This window comes from Pseudorca crassidens, chromosome 11, assembly GCF_039906515.1.
Source record: "Pseudorca crassidens isolate mPseCra1 chromosome 11, mPseCra1.hap1, whole genome shotgun sequence".
Lineage (NCBI taxonomy): Eukaryota > Metazoa > Chordata > Mammalia > Artiodactyla > Delphinidae > Pseudorca > Pseudorca crassidens.
The window spans coordinates 76,178,554-76,205,129 of record NC_090306.1 but is presented as its reverse complement, the minus strand read 5'-3'; the positions used below and the strand labels follow the sequence as shown (position 1 = coordinate 76,205,129).

The 26,576-nt window shown below is 39.3% G+C and overlaps 1 long non-coding RNA gene across 1 annotated transcript in view; it reads right to left on the bottom strand.

The window, feature by feature from the left end:
* LOC137202259 (uncharacterized) overlaps nt 1-22,347 on the bottom strand; it is a 37,342-nt gene extending 14,995 nt beyond the window's left edge. The window contains exon 1 of the long non-coding RNA XR_010932518.1: nt 21,762-22,347. This is a non-coding gene — a long non-coding RNA (uncharacterized lncRNA). The remainder of the gene's footprint in view (nt 1-21,761) is intronic.
* Between the last annotated feature and the right edge of the window lie 4,229 nt (nt 22,348-26,576).

The window sequence follows — 26,576 nt, the reverse complement described above, 5'->3', positions numbered from 1 at the left end:
AATCACCTGAGCCTTCAGTGAGTCATAATCTTTTTGCTGGTGGAGGGTCTTGCCTCAGTGTTGATGGCTGCTGATCATCAGGGTGGAGGTTGTTGAAGGTTAGGGTAGCTGTGACGACGTCTTAAAATACGATAACAAATGATGTTTGCAGAATTGAATGAGACTTCCTTACATGCACGATTTCTCTATAGTATGCAATGCTGTTTGATAACATTTTACCCACAGTAGATCATCTTTCAAAATTGGAGTCTATCCTCTCAAACGCTGCTGCTGCTTTATCAACTAAGTTTAAGCAATATTCTTAATTCTGTGTTGTCATTTCAACAATCTTCACACATATTCACCAGGAGCAGATTCCATCTCAAGAAACCATTTTCTTTGCTCATTCATAAGAAACAACTCCTCATCTGTTAAAGTTTTATCACGAGATTGCAGCAATTCAGTCACATCTTCAGGCTTCACTTCTAATTCTAGTTCTCTTGCTATGTCCACATCTGCAGTTCCTTCCTCCACTGAAGTCTTGAATCCCTCAAAGTCACCCATGAGGATTGGAACCAACTTCTTCCAAACTCCTGTTAATGTTGATATTTGGCCTTTCCTGTGAATCACAAATGTTCTTAATGGCATCTGTAATAGGTTGGTAATAGGTGAACAGAATAGGATAGGTGAAAAGATAGTGAATCCTTTTTAGAAGGTTTCCAACTTACTTTGCCCAGATCCATTGGAGGAATCACTATCTATGGAAGCCACAGCCTTATGAAATGTATTTCTTAAATAATAAGACTTGAAAGTCGAAATTACTGCTTGATCTATGAGCTGCAGAATGAATGTTGTGTTAGCAGCCATGAAAACAATGTTAATCCCATTATGCATCTCCATGAGAGCTCTTGGGTGATGAACTGCATGGTCAATGAGCAGTAACATTTTGAAAGGAATCTTTATTTTCTGAGTACTAGGTCTCAACAGTGAGCTTAAAATATTCAGTCAACCATGTTGTAAACAGCTATGCTATCATCCAAGCTTTGTTGTTCCATTTATAGAATACAGGTAAAGTAGATTTAGCATAATTCTTAAGGACCTTAGGATTTTTGGAATGGTAAATGAGCATTCGCTTCAACTTAAAGTCACCAGCTATATTAGCCCCTAACAAGAGAGTCAGTCTGTACTTTAAAGCTTTGAAGGCAGTCATTGACTTCTCCTCTCTAGCTGTGAAAGTCCTAGATGGTAACTTCTATCAATAGAATGTTATTTTGTCTACATTGAAAATCTGCTGTTTAGTGAAGCCACCTTCATTAGTGATCTTAGCTAGATTTTCTGGATAACTTGCTGCAGCTTCTACATCAGCACTTGCTGCTTCACCTTGCATTTTGATGTTATGGAGTTGGCTTCTTTCCTTAAACCTCGTGAAGCAACCTCTGCTAGCTTCAAACTTTTCCTCTTCAGCTTGTTACCTCTCTCCGCCTCCATAGAACTGAAGAGAGTTAGGGTGTTGCTGTGGATTAGGCTTTGGCTTAAGGGAATGTTGTGGCTGGTTCGCTCTTCTATTCAGACGACTAAAACTTTCTCCATATCAGCAATAAGGCTGTTTTGCTTTTTTATCATTCATGTGTTCACTGGAGTAGCACTTTTAATTTCCTTCAAGAACTTTTTCTTTGCATTCACAACTTGGCTAACTCTTTGGTACGAGAGGCCTAGCTTTCAGCCTGTCTGAGCTTGCTTTTGACATACCATCCTCACTAAGTTTAATCATTTCTAACTTTTGATTTAAAGTGAGAGATGTGCAACTCTTCTTTTCACTTGAACCCTTCAGAGACATTGTAGGGTTATTAATTGGCCTAATTTCACTATTGTTGTGTCTCAGGGGTTAGGAAGGCCTGAAGAGAGGGAGAGAGATGAGAAATGGCCTGGTTGGTGGAGCACTTGAAACACACATTTATTGATTAAGTTTGCCGCTGTATATGGGCGCAGTTCATGACGCCCCAAAACAACTACAATAATAACATCAAAGATCACTGATCACAGATTATCATAACAAATATCATAATAATGGAAAAGTTTGAAATATTGCAAGAATCACCAAAATGTGATACAGAGACACGAAGTGGGCAAATGCTGTTGGAAAAATGGCACTGATAGACTTGCTCAAGGCAGGTTGCCACAAACCAATTTGTAAAAAACGCAATATCTGCAAAGTGCAATAAAGCGGAGTGCAATAGAACGAGGTATGCATGTACTAACAAAAGCTGAGATCAGCATAAGAAAAAATCATTCATAAAACCCAATTTAATTCACATTTTGCAGGACTTCCCTGGTGGCACAGTGATTAAGAATCCACCTGCCAGTACAGGGGACATGGGTTCGAGCCCTGGCCCAGGAATTCAAATTTATCAATATAGTTCCAAGGATGCACTCCTAACTGCTAGACATATGGCCTTTATGAATAAAGCAGCAGAAATGTAGTGGTTCATGAAGAAGGAGAGAGTGGCTAACAAATTAACTAATTTTTAGCAATGTGATTCCTCTGTTGCTGCTCCAAGGGAAAAAGTTGAGTTCCAGGGCACTAAAAGCTATTTACAGCCTTTACCGCCCACTTTACTTGGTGCTTTGAACCACGTCCAAATTGAATTCAACACTTACGGTTTTCTAATGCCATTGTGAGTTAATGGTTCTTTTAATCTACATCTTATCTCCCAGCTGTAGTCTTTGTGGCTGTTCCTAACTCTTAAAGTGTCAGATCAAGGGATATGAGACTTCAGTAAATCCTTCAGAGTTTAAGATTAATGAGAAGAGAAAAATGTCTGATGTCAGTTAAATGATAATGTTCTGTAGTTCCGTTTCAAATTTTGGGATGCAGAAATTTGTTTCTAAAGAAAGAAAAAAAAATGCTATGTCCTGTGCTCATTGTGCAGATCAGAAACAGTAAGGAAACATCTGTATAGTTAGAAGATGAGTGCCCAGGGAGGACCTCTTTGAATGAGGGAATTGGTAATAATATTCTCTCTACTATGAGCGTATTGCTGCTAGATCACCACTGGCAAGGACTATGTTGTGTTTGATTTTTCATACTGATAATGTGAAAAAGGAGGAAATGCTGTTGTAGGTAGAGACAAAACAATGGAGACAAGTTTTGGAGGCCATGGCTGCCTTTGAAGAGAGCACCTCAAAAGTTCAAGAATACATGTTAAATGGGGAAGGAAAGAAGAGAGAGCATGAAGCTGGAAAGGTGAGGAGAGGCCAGCTTACAAGAGGTTCATAGAGTAATCCAATGTGCTAAAGAATGTGAATATTTTCCTCTACAGAATGGGAAGCCACTAAGTGATTTTATGCTGGAGTAACCAGCATAACATCAAATTAGATTTCTGGTTTAAAATGATCTTTCTGGGACTTCCCTTGTGGCGCAGTAGTTAAGAATCTGCCTGCCAATGCAGGGGTTGTGGGTTCGAGCCCTGGTCAGGGAAGATCCCACATGCTGCGGAGCAACTAAGCCCGTGCACCACAACTACTGAGCCTGCACTCTAGAGCGCATGAGCAACAGCTACCGAAGCCCGCGCGCCTAGAGCCCGTGCTCTGCAACAAGAGAAGCTCCCGCTCGCCTCAACTAGAGAAAGCCCAGGCGCAACAACGAAGACCCAACACAGCCAAAAATAAATAATTAATTGAATTTAAAAAATGATCTTTCTGAATTCCTGTGTAGCGTGGAGAGAGGGGAAGGAAAAGAGTGAGATTGGATGCCAGAAAAAGGGTAGAGTGCTATTTGCAAATAGCACAGCAGACCAGGGAAATAATGCTGCAGATGGACCCAGGACTCAAGCAGCAGCAATGAACAAGAAAGATCTGGAATGTAGGAAGGACAAGTTTTAGATTACACGTGAGCTTTAAGGGGTAGAGGGATATTCTAAGGGAGCGTTTCTCCATTTTTAATCCATGATCCCTTTTTAATAAATAGAAAAACCTCACATTGTCTCCCCTGCAACAAAATTCTTATGTACCCTTTAGTGGAATACGCACCCCGCAGCACTTAAAAATCACTTCTCTTTGGTTTATTCCTACTGACCAGGAAATATTTTGTCAAACATTATTTATATGGTTTGTATTACAAAACAATAGGATTGTTTCAGATATAAATTTACATTTTATTGTAAAATAGAAATATTCAACCTACAGAATAACCTAGAGAGACTAATCTCCCACTGTCGCCACTAGAGTCAGTGTGCTTAAGTGGCTCCTGGGTTTCCAGATTTGAGCAGAAAGGTCAATTGTGGTCCTTAATACAGAGAATACAAGAAAAGAGGTTTAAGGAAGTGAATATTGAGTTTAAAGTGAATCAATATGATTTGCTAAACTAAAAACCACTGGACAGCAGGGACCATTTCTTAGCCCTGAATAATCTAAAATAGTAAGTGACTGTCCCATACCTTTAAAACATTTTTTAATAAAAAGTGTGTGTTGATGTGAACTAAGATGCCTGCTGGACATCAGGAAGGAGATACAGAGTAGGAAAGGTAGAGTTAGAGCTGTGGAGAGAGGTCTGAACTGAGACAGTACTTTAGGGTGATAATGGCAAAAGTAAAAGTGGTTTTTAAACTTCTGCTCATGAACCATTTTTGAAAAACTAATGAAAGCTATCAGTTTTTCCCAGTATATATGCATACACAATATGTGCATACAATTAACCTCCTAAAGTCTTAGTTGAATCCTTTAAGAGTTTCCAGAACCCAGATCAAGAATCTCCCTACCAGTCATGGTTGAGTCTTGGGTCAGGTCTCGCCACTCAGGGAGAGGGTAGGATAGCAAGACTAAGAAAAGAGCCTGAGGGAATATCAATATTTAACAGGCAAACAGAAGATAATCTTCTAAAGAATGAGCACAACAGTCATAGAGGTAGCAAGGAATGGGCATGATGGGTGTGATTAAATCAAGGAAAGAGATTCTTTCAAAGAAGAGGAGACGGGCTCACATATTGTAGAGAGGCAAAGTAAGATGGTGATAAAAAGACATCATTTGGATTAGTGGACACTTGCTGTTTGTTGCCCGGTTTTTATTCTTCTACCTTCTGGGAAGAGAATTCCAAATTTCCTCTGAGAAATCAATCCCTTGTTTCACCGATTCTCAGCCATATGAATCGTGTGGGGTTGACCTCAGATCTAGTTCCAGAGGACTGCATCTTCCTGCTACCATGATAGGTTCAGAGCTGGGCACATAAAGAAGGTTCATTGAACTTTTAGGATTTTATTGGAAATTCTGGGACATGGAGGCTCCAGATGTGAACAAGAAAGCAAATGGCCTTGGGGGCTGCTGGTGGTCATCTCAAGACAGAAAGCCGAAAAGAAGCTGGGTCATTGGTCACCTTGATAGTCCACTAGATCAAGCCTTTCCTAAAGCTAATCTACCTCTGAACATTTCAATTTCATGAGCCCATTTAAGTCGGATCTGCTGACACATTCAATAAGAAGCATCCAAACTGATACACCTCTTTGCAGAAACTCAGTGCAATGACGGTGACAGAAATAAGACTGCTGTAGGCTAACAAATGACTGGGAGATATAACGCTTCAGTAACCCAAACTACATACTTTATTTCTGCAGCAGATCTATTGTGGCCATTTAAAATACAATCCAAGTGTTTTTGGTTTATTTAGTGTATGCTTTTTTGTGGTTTCTTTCTTTTTTTTAATTTTTATTTTATATTGGAGTATTGTTGATTTACAATGTTGTGTTAGTTTCAGGTGTACAGCAAAGTGATTCAGTTATACGTATACACATATCTATTCTTTTTCAAATTCCTTTCCCATTTAAGTAATTACAGAATATTGAATAGAGTTCCCTGTGCTGTACAGTAGGTCCTTGTGTGTGTATGTTTTTGTTTTTCTTTTTAATTCTTTTCCTCATATGGGCTTTAGGGAACATCAAAGAACAGTGTATTCTCTTTTGACTCCTTTTCTAGGACACAGGTGATAGCTCAAAATCTTAGAAGAATTTACATGATTCTTCCCCTAATTTATTAAAGTACCTTGGTCAGCCAATATTGAAATTTACCCACCACTTTTCCTTCCCCCTTACATTAAGCTATGCAGTGTAGCTCTGTTGACTTCAGATTTTCCTGCTCAAAAAAGCAAATCTAGACATTCTTCTGGAAACTCCTTATCCAAAACTCATCATCTCTTGCCTTGACCATTGAAACTCACACTAACGTGCCTCCTTGTTTTCATTCTTGCCCACTTTCAGTCTAGTCCCTACACAGCAACCAGACCGATTTTTTTTTTTTTGTAAAGGAGATCATACTGAGAATTGCCCAGTTGTTTCCTACTGCACCTAGAATTAAATGTTTTATAGGACTGCTTTGAGAATAAAATTAGATTATATTTGTAAAGAGCTTAGAACAATGCCTGGAACACATAAGCACTGAATAAGTGTTAGCTTCATTATTACTAGCTGTTCTCTCTGCCTGAAAAAACCTTCTCCCCCCCATGTTCACTTAGTAATTCAATTCAAATACCTACTCCTTTTTTCTAAGCAAAGGACTTTCTCCTCTGTGCTTCCATGGAATCTAGTTCATACCTGTGTGATGAAATGTACTGAGTTTATGTACAACTATTTATTTACTGATCAGCATCAGTAAGCTCTGGATAATTTGTGTATCCAACACAATATCTGTCATTTTGTGGCTGACATGTTCTACAAATAAGTGAAATTATGTTCATTTCAGTTTCTTTCTGCACAGGCTTATATATCCCAAACACTGGCAGATTATTCCTTCCTCTTACAGAACCCACATTCCACTTTTTCTAACTGGGACTGTTTGTTATCATGGACTACTGACAATTAATACCTACCCTTTGTTACAGTTTCCAACAACTGACAGATGTAATGGTGGTCTTTACCTGTCAGTAGTATCAGTGTCACTTATTCTCTAGAGCCCCTGTCGTGCCAAAGAGGCCCTAAGGTGATGTGTCAGTTCTCTTGGACATGGGTAACTAGAAGGCAGTATGACTGAAGAAAAAGTCCCCACCAGGATTTGGGGAAATTCACTTACTGTCTCTAAACTTGGTTTCTTCACTTATAAAACCATTCTCAGAGTTGCTGTGCAATTCAAGTGGAATAAAAGAGATCATAACTCCGTACTGATGTCAAAGAACTATATATTTTACATCAGCCATACTGAGCCTTGACTATCTAGCCCTGCACTGTCCAATATGGTAGCCATGGACCACAAGTGCTATTGAGCACTTAAAATGTGGCTGGTCCAAAATGAGATGTTGCTGTATATGTAAGATGCACACCAGATCTCTAAGACTTAGTATGAAAAAAGGAATGCAAAATATCTCATTAATAATTTTTATGATGAGAATATATTGAGAATATTTTGGATATCATAGATTAAATAAAATACATTATTAAAAGAATTTCCTGTGTTTCTTTTTACTTTTTTATGTTGCTATTAGAAAATTTTAAATTATGTATTGGGCTCACATTATATTTCTATTTCTACTGATCTAGAAAAGGACTCCCAACTTCTCATGCATCTAAAAACATGTTTCCATGCGCCTTGGTGCCAGGAACACTCTGCAAAAGGGCACTTCAGATGGCTTTTCTGACTCTCCTACAAAAGAGAGTGGAGGATTTATGCTGTAACATACTTGTGGGTACCAATGCTACATTTTCAAGAAGGCTGGTAAAGAGGCAGAGGTGCTACTGTGAAAGTCAACTAAGCTTGCCAGCTCACCCCAGGACTACACCCCATCGCTGAGCTCATTTGCTCACTAATCAGAAGTGTTTATACCCTTTCTTAGCTTCTGGCAATTCCTATAATGTCTATGTCCTTGTAGGTTTAAAGTTATTTCTAATTCACAGTAGAAAAGTACCTTTGTGTTGCTCTATATATGCACAATTAATAACCCAAATGCTGATGTGATAGTAATGAAAGTAAAGTTTCTTTCTTATTTTACTAGAACTTTGTTAAATGTCAGCTGAAGCAAACATATTCTCTGGTGGCTACTTTCAAAATTGCTCCAGGTGGTATCTGCACTTCATACTCACATCATACGTCCCCAGAGCATTAACTCATTTCTTAATCAAAACTAAAATGGAAAGCCAATCACTTCTCCATTTTTCTCTTGGACATAGAAGTGAAAATAAGCTTCCTAGGAAAACCATGGAACAATGATCCACAGGAAAGGACATCAGTGGAGGATCAAATGTAAGACCTTATGGATGAAAGGCAGGGCTTTGCTTCATTCGGCGTCACTGCAATTCCACTGTAGAGGAATTATAATTTTTTTTAATTAAAATGTAAGCAGAGAAGCATGACTGCAGAAGAACTGAAGGCATCTCAGTGACCAAAGAATGCATGCTCTTAATCATCGCTGTCATCATATTATTGCCTGAGTAGTTGAGGGAAAGAGGAAAATGAGTGCAGTGGGGGAGAAGTGCATGTTCTGGGTGTGTTTGGGGTTTGTTTAGGGATGTATATATGAGTATCCTTACCCCTAGGCCATTTCTTTAATTCATTCACTCAACAAATATTTATTAACTGTCTACCAGGGGCTTATTCTAAGCCCAGGGGATATAGCAGCAAACAAAGTCCCTATTCCCAAGGACCTTACATTCTAGCAGAAATTCCCTGGAGAGAGCTGTGTACCCTATGTGTGTGATCTAAATTTCTCTTAGTACCTTTGTTTCAGTGGCCTGAAATTCCCACCTTTATATCAACTCCACAGCCATATTGGAGCCATGTGAATTAACATATCATACACATAGAACCCAGTTTTAGAATTCAGGGGAGGGGGAGGAGGGGGAAGGAGACTCAATTCTGAAATCCCCTTCTAACTGGCAAAGCCTTCCGAGTGCCATAAATAACTTCCACTGAAAGAAACCTTTGTTCTTTCTTTAAGGCTGATAAGAAAAGGTAGCCCTTGTTACTGCTGGGTAAACAGCAATCGCCTTGTTCCTCATCTTCCTCCCTCCTTTCACGTTTGCTCTGTGTGCTCTTCCTGGTGTCTGCCTCCCTGGCAGCAGGGCATGAGTGAGCACAGAGCTGGAGGATGCAGAGCTGGATTGTGGCAGCGTCTCAGTGTGCGGAGGGCTTTTCTATACGAGACAAAGGTCCATTTCAGGGAGAAGTCCTGCTCCTTCCACAAACTAACTCTGTGACATTGGGCAAGTCACTGAACATTCTTAGCCCTGGTTTTCTCTTCTGTTAAAGTACAAGTATTAAAGTAGAGATTCTCTAAGCCTCCTCTCAGTCTTAAGGATTTATGCCTTTAAATAATTGATGTAACACAAATAAATAAAGACAGAGAAATTAGAAAGGGGCGTAAAAGGTCAAGAAGGAATTTATGGACCTTAATTGATATTTATCAATAGCAATGGAAGATCAGTAACCAGAGAGAAAACCACTGTGTCCTCTAAAAAGTGACTTGAACAAGGTCATCCAGCGAACAGAGAATGTTTCCTGCAGTGTCTTGTTGCCTTATTTTTCAACAAACCTCAATCTATTACATTTGGCAGTTTCTCAGCTGGACCTGTCATATCTATATAAATTACTCTACAGCTGTAGCCAGCTGTTTTGTCAGAAGTAACAGAATCTCCAAGCATATTTCCTATCAACCAATATAAAGGCTGAATCTGGTATTTTCTAAAAAGAGCTTTTGCCCTGAACTGCATACCTAAGCTAACATTGCCATCCTTAAACAAAAAAGCAAATACACTGAGGACATTTACCCTGGAAATTTTGGGGGGTGTTGCTGCTACATGATCCACATTATGATTAGTGTCCCAAAGACTGGGTAAAAATATGGCAGGAAAATTTCTTTCTACATTTTTCCTTTTCCTCCACCCCCAAATTGGAAACTATTCACATGGGGAATCCTTAGAAATGAAAAAACAGTTTTAAAAAATAGCCTAATTTTTCCAGTCCTTCACGTTTCTAATAATGGTGGGCCGGGCAGGTTCCACTAATGTTTTCCAAACACTACACAGACCACATAACTGATATAAATAGAACTAGGTCTAAACAACTTATGAAAATAGCACTCAGGGCTCCTGCAGAGGCCATCTGTGAGATGATCCTTTCCTAATGAGCCTGTGACTTCAGGGAATCACAGATTCACCCATTTTGATCCAAACCCTTTTGGAGGGATTGGATAACACACTTTTTCAGGGGAGGAGGGGCAGCAGAGTTAGAAGCGGGGAAGGGATGAAGACTAGAGAATGCCCAAGAGGAAGCCTCTGTCTTAGTTCCAAAGACTAAATCATGGTCAGGAACAAGACAGTTTTTGTAGGTGAATCCTTCTACCACTGAAAACACTCAATTCAATGGTCCCTTCTCCCTGGATCCTCCGTAAATACTTGACATTAAACACATAGCATTTATTAAAACATCCAGTATTTACTTAGCTGTCAGCTCTGTTTATTAGGCACATCTCCTGATGGAATTGGCACAGCATTTTCTTGCCAACACTGTTTATCATTTCTAGCCACTCACCGATCAGAGAATAAACCTAGGCGCCAAAGGAAGGTGAGGGAAAAGGGAGGAGATGTTGGCAGTCTGGGGGTGAAGAGCAAGGGGAAGGAGAAGCCAGGGAAGGGCTGCTTAAACCGGAGGTACTCTCCTACAGTAGATTTAAATGGCTAGATCAATGGAGTCATTCAAAGCTAAAAGTGAAAATTTGAAACATCTTCACAACTGAATCACTGATTTAACCATTTGATATTTTTTCACCCATTTTGTTACTCTGCAAACTCTGAAAATTCATTATAAACAATCCCATATCAAGTAAATGTAACTATTAATTCCTCTGAGAATGCTGAGTACTTAAAATATCCTTAAACAAATGTGTTTAGTTTCAATCTTGTTAAATGTTTCTGAAAATTAGATATTTGATTCTAAATATACCAAGATGGAAACTGTCTGTGGGCATTTCCATAAGGTTTTGGAACTATACACGCTCAGAGGCACACGGCACTCTGATTATTGGACCTAATTTATAGTAACATATGTTTAAAAACCTAAAAAATTTTAAACTATAATAAAACCTGGAAAGTGGATAAAGAATCAATGTGATGTGCACATACACAGAAATAAGTTTTAATTCTCACTACCTTGAAAGGGAGTAAAGAGAGCCACAGAGTTCTATCTTAAACCCACATCCATAAATGTTAATCATTTAAAACCTGAAAAAAAATAAGGATTCTCAGGAAAAAGGCACTACACAGAACACCTCAGCATTTTAAACTGTTTTATTTTAAATCTTTTTCAAAATTTAAAAATCATATATACTTTTAAAAACTGCTTGATTATGTTGTAGATTCAACATTATTCAAAACTCTTCCCATTAGGACCCAGGCTGTGCAAAAATATCAGAATAGAAAAATCTGTGTAGGACTTTCTCTTAATTCTTGTTTTGTCTTCCCTTTGTGGCTCTTAATGCCTTCCAACCACTGAAACACTTTCCCCATCCAAGGCTTGCAAGCTTGCCTTCCCTGTCAATGCTCTAGTCTTCCTTTCTTTCTTATCAAATCTTCCGTAACCCAGGTCTTAGCACCCCAGGAACCTCTGTTCCACTTTATACTGTGATGGAAAATCATCTGGTAAAATTAGCCATGATATCTAATAACTTTTATCCAAAATGTGCCTAATGATGAGAATCAGCTCACTGGCTAATTAAAAACATGAATTCTTGGACCTAACCTTGACCTTCTAACTCAGACTCTCTAGGAGCCAGCCCTACCAGTCTGTAATTTAGTCAAGCCTGCCCAGGTGAACCTTATATCATCCTGTCAGTTTGAGCACCCCTGGATCGTGGTTCTCAGCCTGACTAAATAGTCCATTCACCTGGTGATACTCTGGCATTACACTGGACCAATCACATCAGAATCTGTGTGGATGATGCTGGAGTATCAGTAGATTGTACAAGCTCCCTGGATGAATCTATTGGGCAACCAGAGATGAGAACTACAGATTCATATTTCTCAGTATTTGGTCCAAAAACTTCTGCATCAGAATCATCTGGAGTGCCCTGTAAAAATGCAGATTCCTGGACCCCTACCTCAGATCTATTTAATCAGAATCTTTGAGGCTGGAATCTAGGCATCTGAGTATTTAACAAGCTCCCAGGTAATACTTTCTTACCCAAAGTTCTGAAAACAAGCCTCTGCTTGCAGCAGATGTATAATTAAGGCACGTACCAGAAACAAAGAGAAGAGACTTGCCTGCTGCACTAGCCATATTGCCTTAATTGATGTGAAAAGGGTCCAGACAAGCCCTGCCATGCCCTTTCAGGTGATCTTGTTATGTGGTCTCATTGAACACAATTATACTGAATTTTTTATTTGATTTTATTTATTTTTAGCTGCGTTGGGTCTTCGTTGCTGCACAGGGTTTCTCTAGTTGCAGCAAGCAGGGGCTACTCTTCGTTGTGGTTTGCGGGCTTCTCATCGCAGTGGCTTCTCTTGTTCTGGAGCATAGGCTCCAGGCGCGGGCTTCAGTAGTTGCAGCACACGAGCTCTAGGGCGTGCGGGCTTCAGTAGTTGTGGCACGTGGGCACAGTAGTTGTGGCTTGCGGGCTCTAGAGCACAGGCTTAGTAGTTGTGGTGCACAGGCTTGGTTGCTCTGCGGCATGTGGGATGTTCCCAGACCAAGGATCAAACCCGTGTCCCCTGCATTGGCAGGTGGAATCTTAACCACTGTGCCACCAGGGAAGTCCCATGAACACAATTATACTGAATTTTAATAGATGAAAAAGTTCCCTAGAAAAATAAGTTTGAGAAATGCTCAATCCTATTTCTCTTTGATTTTCATAATACACATTACCAGCATAGGACACATTCTAGGGAATCCTGCTTCAATAAAATTCTTTAACTTTGATGGTTTTGTACATTGCTTTATAAAATTTATATACATTTTCTCAGTGAACCTTTGAAGCACAGTTAAGAACACTGAGATATAGAGAAATTAGGTGATTACCTAAAATCTCCAGTAGTAAATGGCAGAGTGACCCAGAACACAATTCTTTTGCCTCCCGCCTTGTCAGACATCCCCTTGGTCTCATTGCCCCACAGCTGTCATTCAGCTAGTACAAGAAGAACCGCATAACAATGCAATGGTGAGTTCCATTGTTTCTGAATTTCTTTTGCAGTTGTTGTTTGTTATTTTTTTCTTTTGCAGTATTTCCTTTGAACTAATTTCTCTACTACTATGAAGAGGAGGGGGAGGATAACACCCCAGAACAGGTGTTTGTCATAATGGCAGCGTCCTACCACCAGATGACCCATATTATCTCCCATCTGTCACAGACTTCATTCATAGAGAAGGAGAAATAACACATTTTAGAAAAAAAAAATCCTTATATGTGATATTATGTTCTGTTGCATTATTTCACAGATACTTGAATCTGTATGTTTAATATCTTCATAATCAGGTAATGTCATACAATAATATTAACTCCAAAACAATTTTAATGGATGCCAAATAGACAAGGACACAACTGTACATGCCATACTCCAACTAAATGCTAAAGCCCAATGAAATGGGCACCATAATGCCCTTCACCTTCTGGCCACCTCTGTGACAGTCATGCAGGCTGGGTATAATTTCTAAATCCATTTTAAGGTGGTAGGAGGGTAATTTAAATAGTTAGTTTTAAAGGAACCAGTTAGTAGCAGGTCTGGTTACCAGCTAGCTAATCAAATGACTTTAACTAATTATTTTCAAAACATTTATAATAAATATAGTCTTTTCCAATAAGAGTAAATCTTCCACGTATGAATTATCTCACAACAACCCTGTGACAATTAAAGGGACTCAGGGAAACTCAGTGTCTAGAAATAAGTGGTAAAGCAATATTTAATCCAAGTTCGCTGAACTTCTGTCTCTACATTCTTTTATCTCTAGACACAAGATACCTGATTATTTCAATGCAGATTATTTTAGCAATTTAGTGGAGAAGAAAACATTTTTCATTTAAAAACATTTTTTATTATGTCTATCCTAATATTTTGTTTCCTGGTAAAATATTTTTGATATGTGTCTCACTGTTAATACATTTAAAAGACAGTAAGCCTATTTTATCTCTTACTTTGGGGTTTCAGTGACTTAGTGTCAAAGAAATCTCCTGTGTTATTACGTTTTGTTTTCATAAACTGTAATGTTCTAAGTACGTTAATGCAAAGGTATGCTCTTGAAAGTTTCCATTTTTGGTGTGAAAAGGAGACTGATGATCACTCATTTTATAAAGCAATGTGTCCCTTCTCTGTGAGGGGGTCTGCGAGACTGACAGATAAAGACTGACAGCAGTGTGGGGATTACCAAGGGTACAGTCAGAAACATAAAATACAGGGCACAGCATTAAGTTAGCAGGAAGAGAAAGTCAGATAAGCCAATGCTTATTCCTTGTAAAGCCCAGAGAATGGAACTCATACAGGAACACAGATGAGGAAAAGAAAGAATCCATCAATCAGATGAAATATCTAGCATCCTGTTTATTCACCAAGTATTTATTAAGAACATACTATGTTTTTAGCAGTGGGAAGACTCTAGATGGAGAAATAAAGCTGTGCACAAGAGAAACACAGGTCCTGACTTCGTTCTCTATATGAACACCTATACGTCTTTGTTTAGGTGGCATACCTGAAACTATTTGATCATTACTTGGCACAGATATTGGAATTTGCAAGTTGGGATCACTTCTGTTCTACTATCATTAACCCATGACAATTCAATAGCCACTATTTGGTGCCAACATAATTGAAAAAAATATATATATATATGTGTGTGTATGTATGGTTATAATCATAACAAAAATACAAATTTAATCTCGATGATAACTGAGAGACCCCTTCCCCCAAGAATACATCTGTTTATCCCTTTTACAAGGAGAGATAGGATGAGAGATGAGAAGAACACTGCTCTGGTGATGATGAGAGACTCTAAGCTATTAGGGATATGATGGGCTTCACTCATGGGGACAGTGTTATGAGGACATAGCAGAGAGAACACTAGCCAGACCCTTAGTGGGCAGGCACCTTTTGAAGAAGTAATACTTAAACTGACACTCAAAGAAAGAATTTTTATCTTAACCAGGAAGAGAGTAGCGGGGAAGATGAGGGCTAATTTTCAACCTGTTAACACTAGGATATCTGTGCACCACTTCAGATCCGTCACTTACCTGGTGGGACTGGTTTTTAAATATTTTGCATTTTCCTGTCCGCTGAAAGAATCATCATATATGGGAATAGGGACTGTAACACCAACTGCATCGCATTCTTGGGAGTATTCAATGAGTTACACTAGCTGGTACTTGGTACAGTGCCTGGTATGGAGTAAGCACCTTTAATGGGAATTGCAATCATGGTGGTGATGATTAGGATGATCCTTAGTGATTTAGTTAGAAGTATAATATTGATAAAACTGACGGTATAGTTGTTAACTATAAAAGCAAAGTTTAGTCTGTGTCCAGGGCCTATTTTTCCATCCTCTCCATAAATGATAAGAGGAAACTGGGGGGCTTCCCTCGTGGCGCAGTGGTTAAGAATCCATCTGCCAACGCAGGGGACACGGGTTCGATCCCTGATCGGGGAAGATCCCACATGCCACGGAGCAGCTAAGCCCGAGCGCCACAACTACTGAGCCTGCGCTCTAGAGCCCACAAGCCACAGCTACTGAAGCCTGCATGCCTAGAGCCCATGCTCCACAAGAGAAGCCAACACAGTGAGAAGCCCACGCACCTCAACGAAGAGTAGGCCCCGCTCGCCACAACTAGAGAAAGCCCACGCGCAGCAACGAAGCCCCAACACGGCCAAAAATAAATTAATTAATTAAATAAAAATTTTTTAATTAAAAAAAAAGAAGAAGAATCTGGGACTCCACTATTTCATTATGATACACATTCCAGAACACCCTCAAGCAGAATTAGGGAGAGAAAAGTAGAATACTTTTTGCCTCTCAGAAGACAAATGATGGCCAACACATAGACAATATATTTCTTAGTCTATATAAAACAGTTGCCCCCTGTGTTACCTGTCTGTCTCAGGGAACTACTAAAGAACTCTGAGTATCAGGGCCTCTGTCCTACAGATGTTTTTGCCTTTTAGCAAAAGATCCACAATCCTTCACACTCAAGCAAGTCCCTTCACTGAGTGTCAAGAGACAGAGTTGAGGTACACTCTGATCCCCCCGTCTCAGTAGACCCCACACCTCTGGCCCACACTCATGGCAGCCCTCCCTCATTTTGGTTCTTAAAGGATGGTTCACGGACTCAATGCCCAGGTTCTTCCCCAGACTTAAGAATCTTAGTCCAGAGGGAGAACAAGAGTTGTTCCCACATTTCTAATGTCAGTAACCACAGATTGCTGGTTTCCTAACAGTTTCCTATAGACTGAAGGTTGACAGCCAATTCAACCATGAAAATAAACGCAGACTTCTAACTTCAAGACTAGAAATAATAAGCGTACAGTGTCACAGCTAAATGGGATTTTAGATATAGGAAAATTCCAATGACAACAAAGATGGGACTCTTTAGAATTTTAATACATAATCTATAGCCTGCTCATGTCAGAAGCTCGTCCCTGTGGAGCACAGCACGAATTCTAGTAGTAAGTGGATAATCAAAGTCAGTTGTTTTACAACTACTTGATGGTACCAGTCCTCTCATTTTGCCATAGATTTCTTGGTACAAAATGACTTACTAAAGGTCACTCAGCTAGTTAGCTTCTAAACTAGGTTTACATTACAGGCCTTTTGATTCTTAATGCAGTGATCTTTCCGATGCTTATTGTTGTTCCCTGCATTCCCACATGGTTTGACTACAGACAACATTTTAAAATCTCCCACCATTTGTATCAGTTTGCATCCAGGAATCTTTCTAAGCTCTGCTTCCCAAACCTGAACTCTCTGTCTCTCTATTGATATCCCTTCATGACTGGTTGCATTCTTGCTCTCTACCTGCTTTCTTTGGCCTGACACCTCACACCTCCCTTTATTACCTTTTTTATTCACCTAGTACTTTAGCATCAGTACTCTTGGCTTAATGCCCTGCACCAAAGGCCAGCACCCTTAATTGAGATCCGGCCTTTTACTCTTACTTCTAAGTAGGCACAAAAATAGCCTCATAAAATTTCTAGCCTGTTTCTTCTCCCAGAATTTAACTGCTTCATCATAGGATAAATAGAAAACTCAGGGCCCTAAAATTCAATACCAGACTGAATGGTTCTGGTCAAATTCTTGGCCCTGTTCCTAATGCCTACATCCCATGGTGAACTCTGCTCATTTCCACTAGGGCTGATGCCATGTCTGTTGTCTCCTGACCTTGACTCAATTCTGACTCCTGCTACTTCCTTGGCAACCTGTCCTCTCCAGAAGGGACATGGCAATCAAAGGAGCCCAAAAGCAGCTGGCACCTAACCCAGGCTCTTGGCAACTGCATTTTCTACTGGCCCATCAAACTGGTAAGCAACAGAATCATCTCGGGAGGAGAGTGAGGTGGCATTCACAAATGTGAATGTGAGTAATGTGAGTTTGTCAGGCCTTATGCTTCTAAAACACGGATTTCTGTGATAGAATTAGATAAAGTTTTATTTCAAACTTGCATAACTCAGCATTATGCCATGCAAATCTTCATGCTTTTAATTTCCTGCTAAATTTTATGGTCCAAAAAAATCAGCAGATGCTGAAGAAAATTATATTTATGTAACAGAACTTCTAATTCAATATGAAAATAATAAAACAATGAAGACAACTCAAAAACTCTGGGCAGAATTTTGAAGTCCAAGAACATCGCCTAGGGTGTACCATCCATTACGGTGACCAGATGTTACTGGTGCAGCTCTCCCCCACACAGACACCTCTCCCCCAGCACCACTCATTGTCTTCATAACATTTGGCTTCACCCCTTTTCCAGTGACTTAAGTATGCATGGAGCTTTTTCCACCATGGGCCCAACTTTGATTTTTATCCACTCTAAACAATTGCATTTAAGAAAAAATTATTTTAAAAGTGTAGATATCCCCCAACTAGCCATCTTACAAATAAGTGCCGTTGGACTCAGAGCAAACTTGGAGAGAGTATTCGTGTCTGTATGGATTTCGATACATAACACAACACTCCAAAATTTAGTATTTAGAATAACCGCAGTCATCATTCTGTCCCTAAAGACACTGTGAGTTAACTGGCTCAGCTAGGCAGTTCCTCTGCTCCACATGCTGTCAGCTGGGGCTACACTCCTCCAGAGGCCAGACTGAGCTAGAATCCAAGGTGGCTCACTCACATGCTTCTGGAAGCTCAGCTGGGGGCTGTTGACTGAGCACCTGGGTTCTCCTCCACATGGTCTCTCTCCAGGTTGCTTGGGCTTCTTACAGGATTCCAAGAGGTATCATTACACAACATCACTTCTACCACATTCTAATACCAAAATACATCAGGACCAACTCAATTCAAGGAGAAGGGAAAAAGACTGTCTCCTTATGACCCATCACAGTATCCAAATTCACCATATCCATGGAGCAAAAACAAACCAAAGTTTTATTGTTGGAGCTCTAATTCCATTGTTGTTTAGAAAGCACCTTTCCTCAGTAGACTCAATCCCAACAGAGACCAGAGGAACTGACTCACTGCTTTTGGATCTTCTTCAAGGCAGGAACAGAGTGAGAACTTCTCAAATTACTCAGGTTGGATTCTGACTTCAAGGGGGCCTAAGGCCCCTTGGGGCTATTTAAAGGATTAGGGGGCTATGTAGGTTTGAAAATCCCTGCGGTTTATAACCCTGTTTGGGATTTACCTTGAACTGTATAAATGTCAAAACAACCCAAATAATTTTCCAACAGATTCTGCCAAATGAAAGAATAGTGGGCCACTTAGGTATGATTGTTGACGGGGAGAGGACTATACTAATTTCTCTATCAAAGGTTTAAATTTGAATATGATTTCTAAAACCACCACTCATTTGTATTGTACTTATATTCTAGTAGAATATAAGACTAGAGAGAACAAGATTGTGGATTCAGTTCCCATGAAACAGGTCAAGCTTTGCTTTCACTATACCTCTAAACCAAACTGGCTGTGTTATAAACTTGTACCTTGATTCACCAATGGTGTAGATCAGTGTTACCCCTTTCTTGACCCTGAGAACGCCTCAAACCACAGGGCCTTCTCTTGAATGTCACTTAACTTCTTCCTACTTCTTTTTACCCAAAACTCCTTCCCCATTAAAAATCAGGAAAAAAGTTAATCATTATTGAGCTCTTATTATTTGTCACCACTGTACTAGGATTGTTTTCTTTTTTGTTAAGCCAATATTGTGTCATTCAATCATTATCATACAGGGTTTTGCACACTACTGTCATTTAATAAATAGTTCTCATTTGACTTGCTGAGATAAGTTATGAGGCTGGTGACTAACCATGGCATTAGCAATGTTTTACCGGGTGAAAAATCACACATTTTTAAGGAGAGCCTCCCTTGGTTCTTAAGTACAGAAGCTGGATATCCTTGCCAGACCTAGAAATATATTATTTTCAGCTTATATCAGCTCAGTATATGATATTAAATTTGCAAAACATGGTAATAAAACCGTGAAGAAATAGAAGACATTTTCATAATTGTACTTTAACCTATGTAGGCTATTTTATCATGAAATGTCTGTACAAAATGCCATTTGACCATGATTTGGAGATGTTGCTTATTGCAAGCATTTTACAAGCTAATTTTGGATGAATCTACTACTTTAGCAAATTTGCAGTTCTCAAAAATAGGAATTCCATCCAGAATGGAATGGCAATTTTCCCTCAGGGCGTGAATGATCATTCTCATTTTGTTGAAATGTTTCAATACGCTAAATTTAATCAGAGTGGTTTGAATTATCCCCTTCCTCTGCCCCATTTCCAGTTCTGCCTTCACCCCTAACTCCCAGATTTTCTTTAGCAGAATTTAATATCCACACATTTTTCTTTCTTCAATTACTGCCAATTTAGTCTACCCTTGAATTTCTGAGAAGTTGAGAAAGATTTTCAAATTAGAATAAGTCATCTGTAGAAATCAAAAGGCATTTTAATGACAGGACAACTTACAAGGCCTTTGGAAAACGAGATCACAATAAAGAAATCTACTGATCGAGAAGACAGAGTGAAAATGTTCAAAGGGTCTTTATTTATCACCAACATCAAGGATATTAGTCAAGATAACATGTGAAGAGAGAAAAGGGTAAAGTATCAAACTATAGAAAAAAATGATGAAGAAACTATCAAACTATAGACAGTCTTGTTAGAGGCTACCACGAAAACAAGAAATTTGAATCTAATCCTATCTTGGAAAAAACATTAACATTATTTGCTTAATATTTTCTTCATAAAGAGTTCTGTTGTCTCAATTACTTTTTTTAAATTTATTTACTTTTATTTATTTATTTTTGGCTGTGTTGGGTCTTCCTTGCTGCACGTGGGCTTTCTCTAGTTGCGGCGAGCGGGGGCTACTCTTCATTGCGGTGTGCGGGCTTCTCATTGCAGTGGCTTCTCTTGTTGCAGAGCACGGGTTCTAGGTGTGCAGGCTCAGTAGTTGTGGCGCACAGGCTTAGTTGTTCTGTGGCATGTGGGATCTTCCCGGACCAGGGCTCGAACCCATATCCCCTGCATTGGCAGGTGGATTCTTAACCACTGTGCCACCAGGGAAGCCCTCAATTACTTAAGTGTTTAACACTATCCTTCTGTTTAACAGTATCCTGTCCTCTGAATTAAACCATATATTTCTAGTTAATATGGATTTTATTTGGTAGGTTAATTTATGTATTATTCCTAGATGATTTCCATGAGCATGAAGATATTTAATGTATTTCAAATACACAGATATTTTCTAAACAAAAATATTGTACACTGTGTGTGTATGTATATATACACACAAAGACATACATGTATATATACATATATATGTGTATATGTATATATATGTATATATATATATATATCTCCTGTTGAAGAGTTTGATTGAGGTCTCTGTCTCCTTTAAGGGGCTGCCAGTTTTTAATTCAGTATTCTAAATATCCCAGAAAAAGTTATCCAGCTACCTACTGTCTCTAGTCTATGTCTACACAAGGTACTCAGTGTCATACCCTGTAACAATTTGGAGCCATCAAATATTGTGACTGAATCCCTGTTCAGAGTTGTCCTGCCTCCCAGAATCTGACCTCTCCTATCGTATGCTGACACTGGTACATGCACAGCCACCTGACTGTTCAGTGTTCAAAGTCAGTAACTTTCCTAGTCCCTTTGAAGAATGGTGCACTTTGAACCCAGTCTATACAAACCATACATGTGAGTCTAGTAAGTTTGCAATGGTGTGTTATATTACAGTATCTTGGAATGGTGAAACAAGATTCAAGGTAGTGCTTTCAGAATAAATGTTTTCAGTCCTTTAAGTTGAATCTTGTTTGTGAGAGTTCATGTTCAGAATGGAAATCCATCATCTAAGAATTACTGAGAGCCTCACAGATATCTCCACAGCGACTACAACTCACTCCTTGAGGCCTCCTAAAAATAGGTGTTCAGGTGTCAGGAGTAGCTCACGCAGGCTACTAGAGTCTGTTATGACTCTACCATGACAAAGAATGTCTACATTTGTCCTAAATCTATTTTTAGAAACCAATTGTCAAAATAGCCCACAATGTGTGGATCTGCCAGTGAACTCTATAAACAGATGTCACTTTATTTTTCTATCTTGAAAAATATGTCAAGTACCGTGTGCTAGCTAACAAAGAGAAGATTAGAAATAGGTTAGCTTACCCTTAGCTTGACGTTTAAGATGGATCAGCTTTTCAGGGCGTTCCATTTACTACATTTTTCATATCACGATGCCTCTACTTCTTTGTGGTAAATTTCTTGTCAAGATTTAAAGGCAGCTCTAGAGAAGATTTATGAGCTCAGTCTATGAAAATGAGCCCATTACCATGTTTATTACCAATTTTTCTCCCTATTACATACAATGGAACCATGCAGACAGACTCTTCTAACCTCTTCCCTTCTGCCTTCGTGAATTTGCCATGTACGAACAATGTTTCATTTGTATAACAGGTTGCTTGGGAAAGGATGTGCGGTGTCATGAATGGCTGCCTCATTTCTTCTCAGCTGAGTTCCACTCTGTGTTAGCAGGCAGAGCAGTCCTCTTTTATTGGAGTCAAAATAGGCACATCACCAAAGAGTTAAAATATCTGTGGTACATGCCTTTAGGGTTAATCTCATTTTCAGTCAGCTGCCATATTCCAAGGGGAAGATGGTCTCTGAAGGCAGCTCACGGCTCCAGTAGGATATCCACCTGCCCCATAAAAGGCTCCCAGATGAAGGTCTGAAGAGGCCTTATAAACAGATCCCCAAGTCCCTAGAAAAACAAAATGAGATCATCTATACAAGATACTAGGTTATGACAACAAAAGAGAAGATAATGCAAGAAAAGTATTCTCCCAGGGTTTTCTAGCATCTGATTAGAAATCTTAAATAGAGAAAATATTTAAATGACCCCTATTTTCAATAGTTAATAGACTTCGGTTTCCATATCCTAGAAGAAACAGATTTCTTAGTTATGTTTATGTACTGGAAGAGTTAATCCAAAAGACAGTGTTTTCCTGAAATTTTATATATCACCAGTAAGGCTAAGACCAAATACCTTCTCATTCCCTCTCTTCAGTTGTATTCAGGATTGCAAAAAAAGTTTAAGCTCCAGGGCTTCCCTGGTGGCGCGGTGGTTGAGAGTCCGCCTGCCGATGCAGGGGACATGGGTTCGTGCCCCGGTCTGGGAAGATCCCACATGCCACGGAGTGGCTGGGCCCGTGAGCCATAGCCGCTAAGCCTGCGCGTCCGGAGCCTGTGCTCCGCAACGGGAGAGGCCACGACAACAGTGAAAGGCCCACGTACCGCAAAAAAAAAAAAAAAAAAAAAGCTCCAGATGAAAGAGAATAGATAAGTATTTTGCAGTATAAAAATAAAGTGCCTGTTAAGTATGATGTCGTAAGCAGTATAAAATTTCTATAAGCTGGCATATGTGTTACATGTAGTTCAAAGATGATCCTTCATTTTCTACCAATCTGGTTTTTAACCTGCTGTTCTGAGGCCATAAACTCTCAGAGGGAAGTCCTCTGTAATTTTATATGGAATTTGATGACTTAGAGGCCCATGGCAGGAATTATGGAGAGGGAGTTTTCTCAACTCCACAGCTCCTGTAGAGAGACCAAAGCTCATTATCTGAATCTTGGACCAGTTCATTTTACAAAACCACAAAAGAGCATAAACTATGTTAACTCCTTCCGTTTCATTCTTTAGGTGATGTATTCTATTCATCTCCTAGAAATGTGTATTAGATGTCCATGGATAGAGGGGAAGGAGGGCTAAGTATGCCCAGAACATTGGAAGGACATATAGTGGGAAATCAGAAGTTAGATTAGGCTAATTTTTCATGGAGACAATCCTTCAAGCTTTCCCAGGAAATAAAAGGCTTCTAGTGAGAAGAAACAATAGACCTGAACAGCAGGAGTGTTTGGGACGGGAGCCAGGGAGCAAGAGTCACTAACAGAGAGTGGTAATTTGGAATGATTTGCTGTTTTATGTTGTGAAGCACCAAGACACAGCTGGTGTGTACTGGCCAACCTGAGGATTTGTAGTAACTGCATTGAAATGGTAATGAAGTTTTTACTTTATGATTGCAGATGTTTGTGGATTATTGTTATTAAGCTTATTAGTGTAACAGTACAAATATGAAATTTTTATTTACTTGGTCTCTTATTTATGGGAGCTTTGTTAAAGTCTTTTAAACTGAAGTCAAGAAACAAAAGCCATGCAATAAACAAAATGTGCTGAACCATCGGGCTGGCCTTACCACGTGTGTGGGTGTGCTCAACATAGGATTCTCCTACACTGGAGATAAATCTCAGTGTTCCCATTGTTGTGCCTTGGGTCATGTTGTGAAGTAATCTGCTCATAGGTAAAACAATTAACAGTTGTATTAACCACGGTCACTCTCACTGATTCTGGAGTTGAATCGCCTAGTCCTACTCTGCCATTGACAAGTGTGTAACATTAGGCACTTAACCAACCTCCTCCACGTGCCTCAGTTTCCTCCTCTGTAAAGTTAGGTTTAAAAAAATGCTACCTCTTTCATAAAGTCATTGTGAGGATTAAGTGACATTATATGAATAGAGCACTTATCAATTACTGTTAGCTGTTACCTAGAAGATCTTTCGATGTGGGAGAACACCTAAGCATTTTATTCAAAAGGTTTGAGACAAAAACTTCTGTTGGAAACTGTTATCCTGCAGAGTTATCTGTTTGATCAAACAATTCAAAAAAGATACACATATGTATACTATGTGGATAACTAGCTTTCAAGCAATAATATAAATAATATTCAGTTGTTAGTTTATTGTTAGGCATAATATGATCTCTTTTGATGATTCTGAAACTGCTGAAGAATCTTGAAATTTCTCAAGATATTGTCATCAATGAACATTGAACAGTATCATGGAATAGATTGACCAGCGTTTGTGATTACAGTTATAAAAATTCCAGATGATTTGCTTTCATTATAGTTGTCTTCCTAGCTAGCCGTAAAGACACTGTAAATATATAGGAAGAGAAATGAGCATCTCCAAGGAATTTAATTTCTAACTTGCTGGAATAATTTCCTTAGGTTAGAAATATCAAAATCCCTCAAAATATCCCATATGTAAAAATAGAGTCATTACCGTTATGCATTTCAAATTTAAAATGATTACTAGTTGACCAATTAAAGAGAAGCCTTTTTCATATTTACGATTCAGCAATTCCTGCCAGTGTCGAGATGTGATCTTGATGATTTAGAGCCAATTTGGGACACTAATGAAGACTCCTGTGATTCACAGGCGAATATATCTGGAGTCTATTCAGAAATTTACAATAAAGTTGACAACTAATAAAAGTTGTCAAATGGGTATATCTTCTGTAGTATTTTTGGTTTTTGTTTGTTTGTTTGTTTGCGGTACGCAGCCCTCTCACTGTTGTGGCCTCTCCTGTTGCGGAGCACAGGCTCCGGACACGCAGGCTCAGCGGCCGTGGCTCACTGGCCTAGCCGCTCCGCGGTATGTGGGATCTTCCCGGACCGGAGCACGAACCCGTGTCCCCTGCATCGGCAGGCAGACTCTCAACCACTGCGCCACCAGGGAAACCCTGTAGTTTTAATTGTAGCACAATTAAAATAGGTTCCTGGTCCAGAGGTGGTAGGGTAATACTGTAAGAGTAATAGCTTAAGATTTTTTTTTAAAGGTTCCACTATAAATACTATAGTATGTAGTTTATAAAATTGTATGATCACCTTAATGTGTTGATAACCTACTTCCTTAAACCAAGGTGGGTCCTAATGATGTTGGAAGCAATAAGAAAGCACTGTGTAAATTATTAAGCACTATTTGGGGGATGCGGGAATGTCAGGGAATTGGGAAGCAAACTGAGTTCTAATGTTTGTTCTAATGTTCTTATGTTCTCAAGCACATTAATTCTTCTGAGGGACAGCTTCCATTAGGCACTTTCATAGTATCTTAAACCAGCACACACCAATACCATAGGCTGTCATCAAGAAGATTTTTATACAAAAACAAGGTCTTCAGAAATTACATTTTATATATCATTATTATAACTTAATTGCTTACAATGTATATACTTTTAATTCAAAAACAATTCACTTAAATAAGTTCTGTTCTCTATGGAGATTTTTCCAAAGTGAAACTTGTAACTATAAGTATAATGTAAGCCTGGAGCTGCATAGAGAAAGATTTCATGAGAACAAAGCCAACTCAGGGGAGAACTGAGCCAAGAGATGGAAAGAGACAGACCCTGGTGACATTTGAGGCCTCCAGATTCAACCATGCCTGTGATTCAACCTTGGTTCTGTGAGCCAGCAAGTTCCCTGTATGGCTTATGCCTATTGAAGCTGTATTTCTTAACTTAAAAACTAAGAGAATCCTGACTAATACAGTGGTCAAAAGTTTTGGGGAAATGCTTCAAACTATATCTCTTTCTTGCACATTCCCAATGTACACTAATTTATTAAAAGATCTGAGAAAACCTGCTGTACAGAAACTTGTTTATCTTTGTTAACCCACTGTTTCCCAAACTTTATTGATGGTAGAACCTCTTTTTACCCAACACCTATGAACATCTATTCCACTGAGCACATTTTGGGAGATGATGTTCTTTAAGGGCAAGGAAGAAAGAGTTGTCAAAATTGTATAGGGACCACTACGTTTGACCTCAGCGGTACTCCAGAGATGCACTGAAAAGGAAGCCATTAAGTGAAGTAGCCTCTTATTAGATGAGCAAGTCTAAGTGGGTAGCACCAGGGTATGGACCATCAAGACCTCCATCATCTCTTTAAATGGCAGATTATGAGGTGCTCACTCTAACTGCTGGTTCTTCCTCTGCCATGCACCAATATTTTCACTGTTTTTCCTGACTTCATTCCCCTCCACAAGGATCTCCACTACCTGTAAAATGAAGTCATGCCAGGCCATTTGGAGCTTCTTTATTTAAAGTGGCAATGAACCTCATTTTCCAGGCTCCCGTCACATTTCCCAACCC